This window comes from Calliopsis andreniformis, chromosome 1 (genome assembly GCF_051401765.1).
Source record: "Calliopsis andreniformis isolate RMS-2024a chromosome 1, iyCalAndr_principal, whole genome shotgun sequence".
NCBI lineage: Eukaryota > Metazoa > Arthropoda > Insecta > Hymenoptera > Andrenidae > Calliopsis > Calliopsis andreniformis.
Genome location: NC_135062.1, coordinates 4,178,773 through 4,193,145, shown reverse-complemented (window position 1 = coordinate 4,193,145; position 14,373 = coordinate 4,178,773). Strand labels below are relative to the sequence as shown.

At 32.9% G+C, this 14,373-nt stretch overlaps 1 non-coding gene across 1 annotated transcript; it reads right to left on the bottom strand.

Annotated features, from left to right (window-relative positions):
• Positions 1–1,509: 1,509 nt before the first annotated feature.
• Positions 1,510–1,631, bottom strand: LOC143183381 (U5 spliceosomal RNA). The gene has a single exon (XR_013002591.1). It is a non-coding gene; the product is annotated as a U5 spliceosomal RNA (small nuclear RNA).
• Between the last annotated feature and the right edge of the window lie 12,742 nt (positions 1,632–14,373).

Here is a 14,373-nt window from a genome sequence, read left to right as displayed (position 1 = left end):
AGGTCCCTGCCGTCCCATGTGTTGGCTACTTAGCACGTCCAGGGCTCAACTCTAGAAAATCGCACTGTAGGTACATGTATTTACTGTTTAGTATTTACATTAAACAATCGTGATTGAGATTCACACAAAAATAATAAAAAAGTTTTAATTTATATTATTTTCAACTTATTACACTCCTGTCCCACAAAAGGGCCGCACATCGGAACTGTTGGAACTATTTTTTTTTTTTCTTCTAAAAATTAAGACAAACTGAGCACTATGTTATAGTACATTTTACGCTTCAATTTGGATCTCCTATCACCCCTTAAAATATCGAAGGCTATATTATCTGTCACACCTTGTATAAGTTACGTATAGATAACTAAATAAACGTCGTAAATATTTGTATATATATTATCCTTAATGTTAAAATAATTATTACTTGTAATTACAATTAATGTTTTAGAATGAGTAAAAGATGCAACGATTTAAATCGGAGCGTGATTTGTAAATGTACTTCTCCACGCAGCCTGTGTACAGTAATGTCACGTTTAAATTACAATAAGTCGGGGGTCCGCATTGTAATTTTCGCGTCATAGATAGCGATTTTATTCTAGGAATTTGTTCGCGTTCAAGACTCAAGTTCCTAAACAAAGAAATAGCGAGAGTTAGTAAGAAAGATATAGTAGAGTGAACAACGTCGGACATGTATTTAAAACTCATATAATATGATAAAAACTCATCTGATTTATGTAGTGTTTGGACTCATTTTTATCGGTAGTATTTCATCAATCCACCAGCAGCATTTTTATAAAGGTAAGATGAAAATTATAGAAATTAATATTTTTGAAATTGCATGTTTTTTGTAATATAGGTGGCATTTGTTTCAAATGCATGGCGTCGCCACCGCTGTTCGTCCTATTATATCTTCCTCCCTTACTCTTACTATATCGATTCACTGTCTTTGTCCATCGGACCAGGTCCTGCCGAGTTGAGGATTTCTAATGGTGGAATGGTAATGGGGCTGAATCATTGTAATTAAAGTGTTAAAATTCTATTGGAATTTAGGTGTTACATTACTGTACATGCATAGGTACTTAAAGGTCAAAGTGAGAAAAAATATGATTAAGGCTCTGTCTTTTTCCTAGCATAAGAATGATATCGTATGATACTAATGATACGATACTTCGGCAGCACTCAAAAAAATGTATGGCTCGTCGCTGTAAGAAGCCTCTCGGTTGCTCGACGAGAGGACACCCGTCGTGTTGAATGGTGGAAATGATAAACACGGGTGTCCTCTTTTTCAGGGTCTGAAACTTGACCGTTTTTCGGGATAGGATTGCTGTATTGTTTCTAAAAATGATACAAGAAGTACCTCTTTTTAGTTGGTAAAATGTGAATCCGATAAATATGAGCCCTGATATAATAACACGGACAATTTATTAATATTAACTAGTATGTATTAATAAAATAAATACTGTAGTAAATATAAAAAAACTGACATGTGTATTATGTTTTAATATTTATTATGACCTGACTTTCGTCAGGTACTACAAAAAATTATTTATAGACTCATGCAAATGTCCCCCTCCACGGAAATCTTTAGTAAAAGGCGAAAGATTTATGCGTGTTCTGAAGGGAGACCAGAGTAACGACATGTGCGCGTGACCCTATAGTATAGCTTACCTGATACTTTCTTAGTAGTGAGAATGTCTGCCACCTAGCGACGACTAATATCTATTACCTTTATATTTGAATTTGAAAACGTTTCCTTCCCATTCTACATAAAGTAAATACACACATGTGTATGTACGTAAATACATTCTTACCGTATACGAATTGCACAAATGATTTAAATGCAAGTGATTTGGGACAAAATGACCAATGTGAACGTCTTGTATTACTTGACCTGAAATGTCCTCTCAAACTTCAAGTAAAGTTAACGTCTTTTTAACGTTTTCTTACCTTGAAACACATTTGATATATGCTATTGTGTATACTGTACCATACATGGCAAATTTCAAACGAATTGACAATCATGTGAACGTCTAGGAAGCTATCAAAAGTGCATGTCTTGTTTGAAAAATACATAAACAAATAACCAGGATTTTTTAATTTTATTTTTGCCTGACAGCTTGATTCAAGTTACTTTTAAATTCGAATCACTTGAATTCAACTATATAACTTGACTTGTGTAAACACAAACTTGACATCGAGCTACTTGAATACAACAGGTTTGAATTCAAGTAACTTGATTAATCTGAACAAGGCTTTAGTGTCACATTTTTCTCTATAGTATTAATAAGTATTTTCTTACGAATGTTAATAATAAATACATACATGTATACATATATAGATTATCGCTATGTATATTTTTACATCTATTGAAAATTACAATACGATCATTCAACTTTTAAATAATAAAGATACATCCTATGTAACGTTATGTGTACATGTATACTTGTGTACACTGTATACAGGACTGAGTATTTAATATCGATGGCAACATATATATGTACAGAAGAAATCGGATGAAAATACCGTAATGATTAAAATATTAGACAGCCGAAAACAGTAGAAAAATCTAAAAGTAAAGAATCTAAATGTTAATACTAGGCTAATATTACTAGCACGATTAGACGTGAGTTTAAGCTATTACTAAAGAATGTTTACAATTATGTATATGCAGAGATTTTTAAATCTATCATTGTTTAGATAATATAGATTGTTATTCATTATTCTTCTTCTTCCTATTTTCTTGTTATCTTATTTTTAGTCCAGCTTTACTGCAATTTGTCTTTAATTTGTCAGTCACTTGTAACAAATGAAATACCATTTGTTGTGTGTATTACTGTGTATGTACTATATACATTACGTATATTTTGCTCTCTCTCTCTCTCTCTCTCTCTCTCTCTCTCTCTCTCTCTCTCTCTCTCTCTCTCTCTCTCTCTCTCTCTCTTTCCTGTTGAGTACGTACCATCTAACAATAGAAGAAAGAGAAAGGGAGAGAGAGGGAGAGAGAGAAAAAGAGAATGTCAGTGCTGCTAGAATAAAAACAAGTTTCAAATTTTCAACTGTTCATATTGAAAATATACTCAGTTTGCAAACCTTGAATTGTCTGTATATTAAGTATGAGTACGACACACAGGCAATTTCAAATAAAGGTAGAAGGCGGACGAAAGGGAGTAGTAAAAGAAGGGAGTGAGTTATATCGTGACTGTTTTGATGGATTAATTTGCCAACAGAATGGAAAACTACAAAGACTGAATATGTATACAGCTTGGATTGTTGGATTCATTTTGGCTATGCTAGAATGTCTGTTGATTTCTCCAATTTGATTAGTATTTTTCATTAATTGGAGTGGCATTATCGCGTCAAAAAATAGAAAAATACATTACACACATACGTAGATAGACACCTTTGCAGTACTATAGTTGCATCGAACCTTAATGACGAATTAATAAACATACAATTGTATGTACAGTGAGACCTCACAATCCAGTTTTCTTTCTCACTTTTTTTTTTTTTTTTATTGCATATTTACAATTTGCCATTTAAGGGCAATAATTAAATGTGTTGTCTCACATGTTTGACGAAAAAATTAGTATATGCCATCATTTTTCGTTGTTTCATTGTCAGATCTAGAGATCCTTCGCTAGTGAACGTATGACACTGTACGAAGGAGACTGTAAAAGGCAAAGAAATAACTAACGGCAGTGACACCAATCTATTCCTTATTCCTTTTCGATGAAAATGATATCAAACACGTAACAATTGACAAAAAAGATATGAAAAATTAATTTGCAGAATTCAAAGTCAACTTCGTTAAAAATAGATTTGATAATCTGAAAGCAGGAACCCACTGCGATACAACTGCGCGGGTACAACCGTCGCGCCAAGTGTGTACCCAACGCTAGCGTGGCCGCTCGGGCGGCAAACTCATGTTCTTGTTGGTTGGTTTTTTTTCGTTAATAACTCGTTAACGAAGTCTCATCTAACACTTTCGCTAAGGAAAAGTTGTTTCAAATCACCCCTGAATCACCCCTTTCAAGGAGCTACAACATTTTTGTTACACCCTGTATAGTGCGTGTATAGAAAATCCACGAGCTCAGCTAAGCAAAGATAACTGCCCAACTATGACGTCACACTGGGCAAAAGATAATCATTCACAATGGCTGACACGGCATCAGCCACTTAGGCGCTACTGGACGTTACCGACCCCCGCAATCCACGTGAATCTATGGAATGAGCTTTGAATCGAGCCCTTTCATAATTGCTTTGCGTAACTCGTTTGGACTCGTAACAGGTGCAGTCTATACTTATTGGCTATTTTCAAAATTCTATTGATACAGTTTTGAGTACCTATATTTGTTCTAGCAGTGTTAATTCTAAATAGATCCACATTACACAACATTCTGTTCGGCATTTTAAACTCGATTATCTAAAACATTAGTGGACCGTCAATTAAGTGATTTAGAACTTTAAAGATAAATAAAAGATCTATAACGTCTTTCCTCTGATTAAGTGTCGGCATGTTAAGTAGGTTCAGCAAACTATAATAATTACGAGAGAAAATGAACATAGATCTTCGAAACCTATGTGACATATACCTTAAACATTTTTTTTGACACATCAAATATGGTTATAAAGCCTAGTTGGGATGGGTTCCAAATTTGTGAGCCATACTCAAGATGGAGAACCAATGAGGTATATAGAATCTTAAAAACAATTGGGTTTTTAAAGTCTGTCGAATGCCGCGTAAGAAAAACAAGAGCCTTAGACGCTGCATTTTTAGCATGTAAGAGATGTTTTTGAAGCAATAAAGGGTAAGAAAAATAGATGCCAAAATCATAAACAGACTGACGCTTATCAAGCTCAGTATTGTTAAACGTGTAACGAAATTGGAAAATTGACTTTTTTTTAGTAAACCGCACTAAATGACATTTGAAGATATTAAAATTCATCATGTTAATTTTACACCACTTCTGGAGACCATTCAGGTCATCCTGTACGCATTTTGCATCGTATAAAGTACTAATTCTGTCAAATATTTTCAAGTCCTCTGCATAAAGTTGGACCTTGCAGTATTGAAAGACTTTAGTAATATCATGGATAAAGATTATGAATAGTAATGGGCCAAGATGGGACCCTTGAAGTACTCCAGAAGTGATACAAGCTGGATCAGTTAGGTGCATATAAAGTTTAACAATAAAAAATTTGTCATACAGAAAACTTTCCAACCAATCAAGAATAGCTCTAGCAAAACTAAACTCACGCAATTTTCATATGAATATCTTATGGTTAACAGAATCCAAAGCTTCTTGGAAATCGGTGGATATAGCGTCTACTTGATGTCTAGCATCTAGTTCCTGGGATAAGTAATCATAATAGATGGCAAGGTTAGTCATAGTGCCATGTTGTTCAGAGGTTATATAATTCCTGACGACTTTAATTATTTTATTAACAATTATGCTTTCAAAAATGTTTGCCATCGTGTTCAGCACGCAGATTGGATGGTAGTTGCATATACAGTATCTATCGCCACTCTTAAATATAGGGGTAATAATTCCCATTTTCCAAGCTAAGGGAAACCAACTTTTTTCAAGGAATAAGTTAAAGATCAGATGTAAGACTCTGGATATTGTAAAAATACATGATTTAAGGAAGGTTGAACGGACGGAGTCAACATCCTGTTCTTTATTCATGCTTATAGCCTCTATCTTATTGTATACGTCATTTAAAATAATAAAGATAGAATAGAGATCAATGACTTCAGCACTTTTAAAGTCGTGATTATTTACTCTATTGTTTGAGAATGTGGATTGAAAATAAGCAGCAAAACATTCGCAATATCACTAGGATTATAATACTGTGTGTACCGTTATAGGAGATAATATGGGGCAGTGATCGTTCATTTCTTTTATTATTAATTTCCAAAAGGGTTTAGTATTACTATGGGTAGATGATTCAGTGGTATTCAGGTAGCTAGTTCAACACTCTTTTGTCTTTTTATTGCACTCTTTTCTTAGGTCTGTAAAGAAAAGATAATCACTTAAGAAGTTGGTTATTTTAAATAGGCGATGAGCAGCTTTTTTATCTTTAATCATTTTGATCAAATCGGGAGAGAATCACATGGGGTAGTTTGATCATATTAAAGTACACATCGGGACATATGTATGTATTTATGGCATAATTTAAGTGTGTATATAAAGTGTCAACAGCTTGGTCAGTTGATAGATAATCAAATAAAGTTTTCCAGTAAATAGAAGAAAGATATTTGTTAATAGCTATATAGTCAGCATGGTAGAAATTCAAACGATTGATGGTGTTGTTTCTAATGTGATTTATTTTGAAGGAAAAAGTAAGATGATGAGCATCAGTAAGTATAAATATGTCAGATACTAATGCGGTAGAAACAGTTTCATCATTGGTAAATAACAAATCGAGAGTCTCACCAAAAGAATCGAGTATCGAGTTTTCTGTGTTAATGAGGGTAAATTGAAATGATCCGCTACAATATTACATCTCACACGTGTTTCCTCACACGATGTGAGACCGTGTTGACTTTTGAGAGATTTATAGACCGCAATAAGTACACCACCTCCACGATTACATATGCTTGTATTAATATTCCTATCGCATGTGCAAAGATTTGGCATGTGTAAAGCCAAGTCTCTGTAAGAATAATAATATCGTAATCAGAGGAAGAGGTGCTAATAGATTGATGCAGCAAAAGGAGCTTGGTTCTTTTGACACGCACATTTTGATAATACACTAAAAAATCACTTTAATCGTGTCAAGTAATAACTTCGGTCCGGCATGCAGGTCCTGGAGGTGTTTACGCTGGTTCGGCGTTCTGTCTTTCTGGATTTTAAAAGGTCTTTCTAGGTTTCTTTTTCGGCGCAGAATTGATAATGCTCCATTCCTGTTCTTAAATGTATGGGCCTAGAATGTCTGGTTATCTGATTACCCAGTCTTACTATTTTCATATGTGAATAATCAGACTGGTACAAGCTCGAAAGTATATTTTACACAGCGCCAAAGTTTCACCAGTATTCTCCTCGATATTGTAAATAATCATCGTTTCTTCCTTTCATTAATATTTGCTACAATTTCTTGTTTATTGCACTGTGAAGTTAAATTTCTAAGATTTTCCAGAGCAGACAGTTTATTAAATAAGTGCGAGATTGCAATGTTGATTCGGTCAAGGTCATCATTATATGTTTGTCGAAATGTGGCAGATTCAGAAGCAATAATGTCTCTGACATACTGAAGAAGATCATCTTGCGACACAGATACGCATCGTGTAGGAAAAAAAAGAGCAGTCGGAAATAGAGGAGAACCACAGTCCACAACTGTGTAACTCCACAATTTAACCAACTCAGTAGCTTATTAACAGAATTGTTACAGTCTCTATAAATTTCCTTATTCATTTTTCAAGGATCAGTAAGACTTGAACAATTTAAATTGAAGGTTGACGGTTAGCCGTTTGGAAGAAAATTCACAGGCAGCGAGAACCAAATATAAACACGTCTAATCACCACAAACTCTCGTGAAGGAATGTGAAATAGCAAACACTCCCACTACTACTATTTAGTAGTAGGAACATCTTTTATTGCAAAACTATCCGCGTAGTCTGGAAATCCATCGGTATATCGCGGTTGCGTCAATAAGACCTTGCTTTTGCGCGTTTAAAAATGTAATACGAATTGGATAATATCCAAAGAATATTTTAATTTATATCTACTGAAACCCTAAATAGCAAATGCTAAAACCAAGTCCAGATTAAGATTTTGTGTGGCACAGAACTGAACACCTTTGATATGAAAATTGTGAGTGGAGAGGTGATTTAATAAATATACTAGAATGTTCTCTATTTTTTCACTGGATTCTATGAAGGATAACTGCTTTCAACCCTTAGTACAAAGTAAATTGAATTTGTTTCTTATGTATTTATAGAAATTGACTTTAATATATGAAAAAATGATGCCCTTGAATAGGTGAGATCCAGAACTATAGCCTCTCTTATAACCTTCCCGATCTCCTGTTTGTAATGCTATCCTGACCAAAACTTACCTAACAATGGGTTTATTTTATGATATTTTAATTAATGAAATTTCTTGTGACATACGAACTGATAATTTAAAGTATGATTTTCCAATATCTAAATAACATTGCTTTCACGCAAAGAGGATTGTTCATTTTTTAATATTTTAGGAACATTAAGTTTTGTTTATCTTCTCTAATTTAGTAGTTTTTTAAATTAGATAATCGATATTTTCTTGTTGCATAAAATTCAACTCCACAGGATCGCTAAAACACAGAAATGATGACTTGTCGAAAGGAACTGGAATTTCTAATTTGTGTTTTCGACGGTCACCCAAACAAGAAGAAAAAACGAAAACAAGTTGATATCACGTTTACGCACTTTTAACGCGATAGCGTCATGGGTTCCTTTTGATGAATCCTACGCCCTTTTAGGGTTCCGCATACATTCAATCCTGACCATGTGCGCTTTAGTCACGATGGCATATGGCTAAGTCATGAAGCCACTAGGTGGTCCTCACTATATTACTCTACTTGTCGCCATCCCTACCTGATGGGGGGTGAAGCTCATGGCTATTTGTATGACAACAAGAGCTGTTGTTAGATTGCCCTCTGACAGACACTGACGACGTTAGAAATATAGTGATCATAATGCATATGAAAAAATACGATGAAACAATAGGGAGAATGTGCAGCCGAGTGATTGGTACTGAAAATCTTACCTGAACAAAACACAAATCTTAAAGGTTAATAAATATTTGTATATGTTTCTATTTATTTTCATGAAATTTCATAATTAAATTTAGTTTCTTAAGTAGAGGTGGATCTTTTACACATTGCACTATGTCAAAATTTCAATACCTTAAAAGATAAACTGTTCAATTTATCTTAAAATATAGGTGCTATTTGTAACAAAACTAACATTATTAATTTTTCTGTTTGTTATTTCATAAAGTTGATTAGTCTGGCTTCTAACTAGAAGTTCATATTTTTAGAGGGTGTCGCATACATAAATATAGCACGGGTTGTTGTTTAAAGACAGTCAAAAGTAAAAAGAATTGCACAAGTTAAAGTCAAAGGGTTCTGCCTAATGCATGGACCATTTAATAAGTAAATAGTCTACTACTTTAGTTTAAACAATATCCAAATAAGAAATATGATATTTTTAAAATTATAGGTGGACGTCCCCGTAACACATTTAGAATAATTGTTTTTTAATTGCACATTTCGATATACATAATCTCTATCAGTCAGTTAACAATGATAAATCCTCCCAAAAAGTGTACTTTGTGCAAATTTCCATTAATTTAAAAATCGTAGAAATATCTTCTGTCATATTGTACTTCATGTTTAAGGTAGTTGTAATACAGCCTCAAGTCGATGGTAACACAAGTTTATTTTTAAAAAATTAAACTATTTATTAAACTATATTAGAATAATAAATGAGGAAAAGTAGAATAATTATATTTATCCAGAAAAAAAGATAAATATAAATCAAATTTTTAAGAAACTACAAGATTTTTACCTAATTAGATAAAATTATTCTATTTTGCACTTATATCAAATGTATGAAACATGATCTTTTGTGTATTTCTCGTGTCGAATCCTTGCACTTTATGTACTATGTCTATTTTTCATTTTGCCATTTTTTGTCACATCTGTGTCTTCGAACTTTCGCATTAAAACAATAACATGTGTTCAATATCAGCAGTATTAAGGACAGCATCAAAGTCATTGCCAATGAAAAGAAGACACACGTGTTTATTATCGTGTCCTACAAGAAAATGAGTTTACTTTCATCACTATTCGTGCTAAGCTATCCTTTGCTGAACGGTCGTATTTCTCAAAATTGTAAAAATGAAAATGTTTCAAAGTTCTTTTGATAGTTTTCAAACTCGTCTTAACATAAGCTACAGTACTAGCAAAAAATAAAAGTATGGTTTCATTTGAAAAAATGGTGGTGACCTTCACCTTATCTTTGTGTGTCCACCGGGAAAAATAAAAGTCTCACCACATGAGATTACCCTCGGTGCTGAACAACTTTTATCTGAAACGTTTTTGCGTATAATCAATATTTTTGAAGATATTCGTCTGTAATGCTTTATAATTTTCACCCTGTATAAAAAGTATTTTCTATTTCACGATATTTAACTACAAAAAATTCAATTTTAGTACTTGGGACCTTATTTTAGCAATACAATTATACAAGAACATTCAGTTTCGGATATTTTAAAAATAGTTAAACGTAATTAACATAATTATACATAATTAAGTATATTTGAATCTATTGAATATACTATACTGATGAACAGTACGAGTTCAAAATTAGCTATTTTCAATTAATCTCAAAACTATATCGGAACCTCAGGAACCAAATCGGTGCGATTGTATTAAATCATAGAGACAACAAGTGAACGTAATACAGTTTGACCCTGCGATCCAAATACGTAAAATTCTCGCGCCCGAAGAAAAACATTTAAAATGTAAAAGCACGAAGTAATTGAGCTCGGATTGGGCCTTGGTTCCCACAAAAAATTTTTAAAGAAATTAACCCACAACAAACTCCGAAAAAATTAATTCACCCAGGAAAGTATCCAAAAGATATTAATCCCACAGAAAATCTCTAAAAAATTGATCCGTCTATAAAAGTATCCAAAAGATATTAATAAACGCTCCAAAGTGTATTTAAAAGATATTAACCCACAAAAATGAAACCCCAAAAATATTAAACTTCAAAAAAATATAATAAGAAAACACCCCAAAAGATGTATATTACCATTTGATTCGAAAAAAGTACTAAAATCAAAAGTAGTTGCCCTGTTTATACAGTAGGCTCTACAACACGTTAATTAGAAAATCACGACAAAACATTAATATTTTAAATGGATTCACAAATAACGAATGCATGTGCAAATCAGAAACATTAAATCCAAAGTGTACTTGATGTCCAGTTTTATCAAAATTGGATAACCGATTTGTAGCGTCATGTATAATGTCCTCAGTAGTATACAAATAACATTATTTGAACATACACTTTATGGCCTTGAAGCTTATTTGTAAAGGTTATATGTTTTTGGAGTTTAATATCATTTGGATAATTGTTTGGGGGGCTTTTGATTTCATTTAGAGATTTACTGCTTGCTGAAGTTCAATTTTATGGGTTGAAATTTTTTGGCCGGCCTCATTTTCGTGAGGTTAATATATATTTCTTCAGTTTTATTTATTACACCAATTTCGTATGTATACGATTTTGATAAAAATGGCCCGGCAAATACACCTTAGGTTTAGTTTTTCTTTAATTTTTCCCGCACAAACGGAACAATTACTTTTGATCGCAATACCTTCTTCAAGTCAAATAAATTATTGTTTTCTGGCGGTTTCGTAATTATCGAGATTTAAAGCACCCTTACAAATTGGACAATTATTTTTGATTTCAGTACTTTTTTCGAATTAAATGGTAATGAACATTTCTTGGGATGGCTTTTTATTATATTTTTTTGAAGTTTAATATTTTTTAGGTTACATTTTTGTGAACTAATATTTTTTAAGAGTGTTGCAGTCATCAGCATGCATCCATGTAGAATTCTTTTCCCTTAGGAGACAAGTATAATGCACAGACTTCTATACATATGTATAATACACTAGACTGCGTACTTCCCATGTATAGCTGCAGACGAATGTACCCAAAAAGTATATACTAAACTGGCGTATGCATGATGAAAAAGTGTAAGTATATAAGTACCTATAGATACATACGGTAAGTACATAGGTACCTAAACATACGTACATAATATGTGTTGCATATTTTTCTACGTGGCGTTCGTTTCGATCTTGATCGTATTGAAGCTGATTGAAGCGTCGATCAATATCAGTTTTCGTCAGCGTGTAGTAAAATTTATTTGTATAATTATGCGTACCAAATGTTTAGTTGATCACTGCGTAAGTATAAAAACTAAAGTTTCCAGAATTTCTTCCAGTGAACATTGTATTATTTTGAAATTCTACAAAACATGTTTATGTTCAACTGTAGTTGAGACCTAACTCCTTACATTGGAAAGCTTTTAGATTTTTGTTAAAAGAACTACAATTATTGTCAGCATAGATCGCAGTAGTGAACAAAAACAATCTGTCTATTAAATGCATGAAGTATAATTTGTGCAAAATCTTTTAGATCTACCAATTCTTATAATACTACAGTAGCAAAAGTGAACAGACTAAGGCGAGATGCAATCCCTTCAGAAGATTTATTTAAGGATAGATTACAGAATTTAACCCTATGCCCTCGGTTGATTCTTCTAAGGGGACAAAATCAGAAACTCAGAACCTCAGAATGCAAAAGGAGAATGCCTCAGAAGTCTAATCCTGCCACAAATAACATGTAATTTCAGTAACGATATTTATTGAGATATGTTATAAATATGTTATGTGTATCAAACAGTATTTATTACATAGGTACATGGTTATAACAGGTTTGCATGCTTCAGCATCACAAGGAAGCTAGTGATCTGAATAATGAACTTCAGAACGATGAAAATATTTGAGGTTAATATTATAATTTGTATGAGTTGTAAAATTTGGCAGTATTTTTGTTGTACACTCCAATAAAGACCAATTTATTTCTTTTACTATAAAAATGGTATTATTTATAATAAGTATTATTTTCATGGAATATTTTACCAAAACAAAATTATACAAAATTGACGTTTAGCATAAATACATACTTGAATGGACGTTCAAATTTTAGCGCTTCTTCTGCACCTTTCCGCCGCACATACGCTTTAGTCTAGATATCAAAATTGTACGTAAAAGTTGGGATGCCTCACAGACAGAAGCCAGAGTCTAGTGTATTATATAGAAGTCTGTTGTATTTATACAACATTCCACGCGAAATCGGGCACGATTCGGAGCAAGTTCTTTTAATTTGCTCAAATTTGAATATGTTGTAGTCTTTAACGATATTTAAACGTACCCCAAAGGATTTTTCAAAATTTTGAAAATTGTCGATTTTACAGCTGTTTGAAGTTAAGTGCTACCTTTTTTTTAAAAAAATTATAGCTATTGAACTAGTAAGCGGATGGAGATGAGCTTTACGGTGCTTATAGAGAAAATATTGAAGTTTGTAAAAAAAATTATTTCATTAAAAAAAAATTGTTTTTTAATCATCTTCTTTGCAATTATTTTAAACAAATGCAGGTTTTTAAGATGATGCGCAATTTTAAAAATCTGAAAAAAAGGAGAATATAGTTTGATCCTTCCCCTTGATGGACAAACTTTCAAAAAGGTGGACATTTTAAAATTGGCCCTGTGAAAATTGCCGAAAGTTGACGCTGCGTCGAGTCGCACTGCTGTGGCGGGCGCGTCGTCGCTGCCAACCTACTCGACTCCAGCGAACGAACGTGCGTTATTATTTGCGATCAAGGCGGCAAATATTGGTAACTCACTCTTTGTCAATGATACTTATTGACAAGTTCATATTCATTTTTGCCATGTGAAGTTGCAAAAAAGTGCCATTCTGCATTAATACCAAAATCTTCGAAATGAAAGCTAGGATTTAAGAGATTATATTTATGTTTTCAAGAATAAGACGAAGATTGAGTTACCAATATTTATTGATTGCATTAAACCTTGCAAATGCTCGGAGATAATGTACAATAATGAAGTATAGTAACTTTGTACGTTTTCGAAGCTATTTGCAACGTCATAGTAGGCACAGTTTTTATGTTATACTTATTAATTTTTGAAACTATTAATATTAGTTATTATCATTGTTTTGGTTCAAAATTTGACTGATTTTGGCGGCTTCCCAGCTGCATAGCGGAAGCCATCTAGCGACAAAAATATGAAAGCCAGAAAATCACTTAGCGACAAAAATGTAAAAGCCAGGAAAAAGTATCCCTGTTAGACGAAACTGAGTACATGTTAAAAAATTACTTACGATACTTAACAATGTGTGCGTCAAAAGAATTAATCGCTATCAAAGTTTTTGAACGTTTTGGTCGCAGGAAAGGTACGTTGCCGCGTCTGCATATTACCTGATATGCAGAATCCTGATACGCAGAATTACATACTAAGATTAAATACTCCAAAATATACCTCTTGGACTTGTACTGCTCTTCACCTCATCGACTCATTTAATTTAAGAATCAATCGTTATCACTCCTAGAATATTATGCATGTTTTTTAGTCTACTATGAACAAATTTTACATGCAAATAATATTATGGAAGTAGTACTGTCGATTGGAGTAAAACGCTGACTTGCATTTGGTAGCATTATTACCAATTAGTATGATAAAGGTTTATATCATCTCGGTAACATGTGATAAGTATTCTTAGATATTGTAACAAGT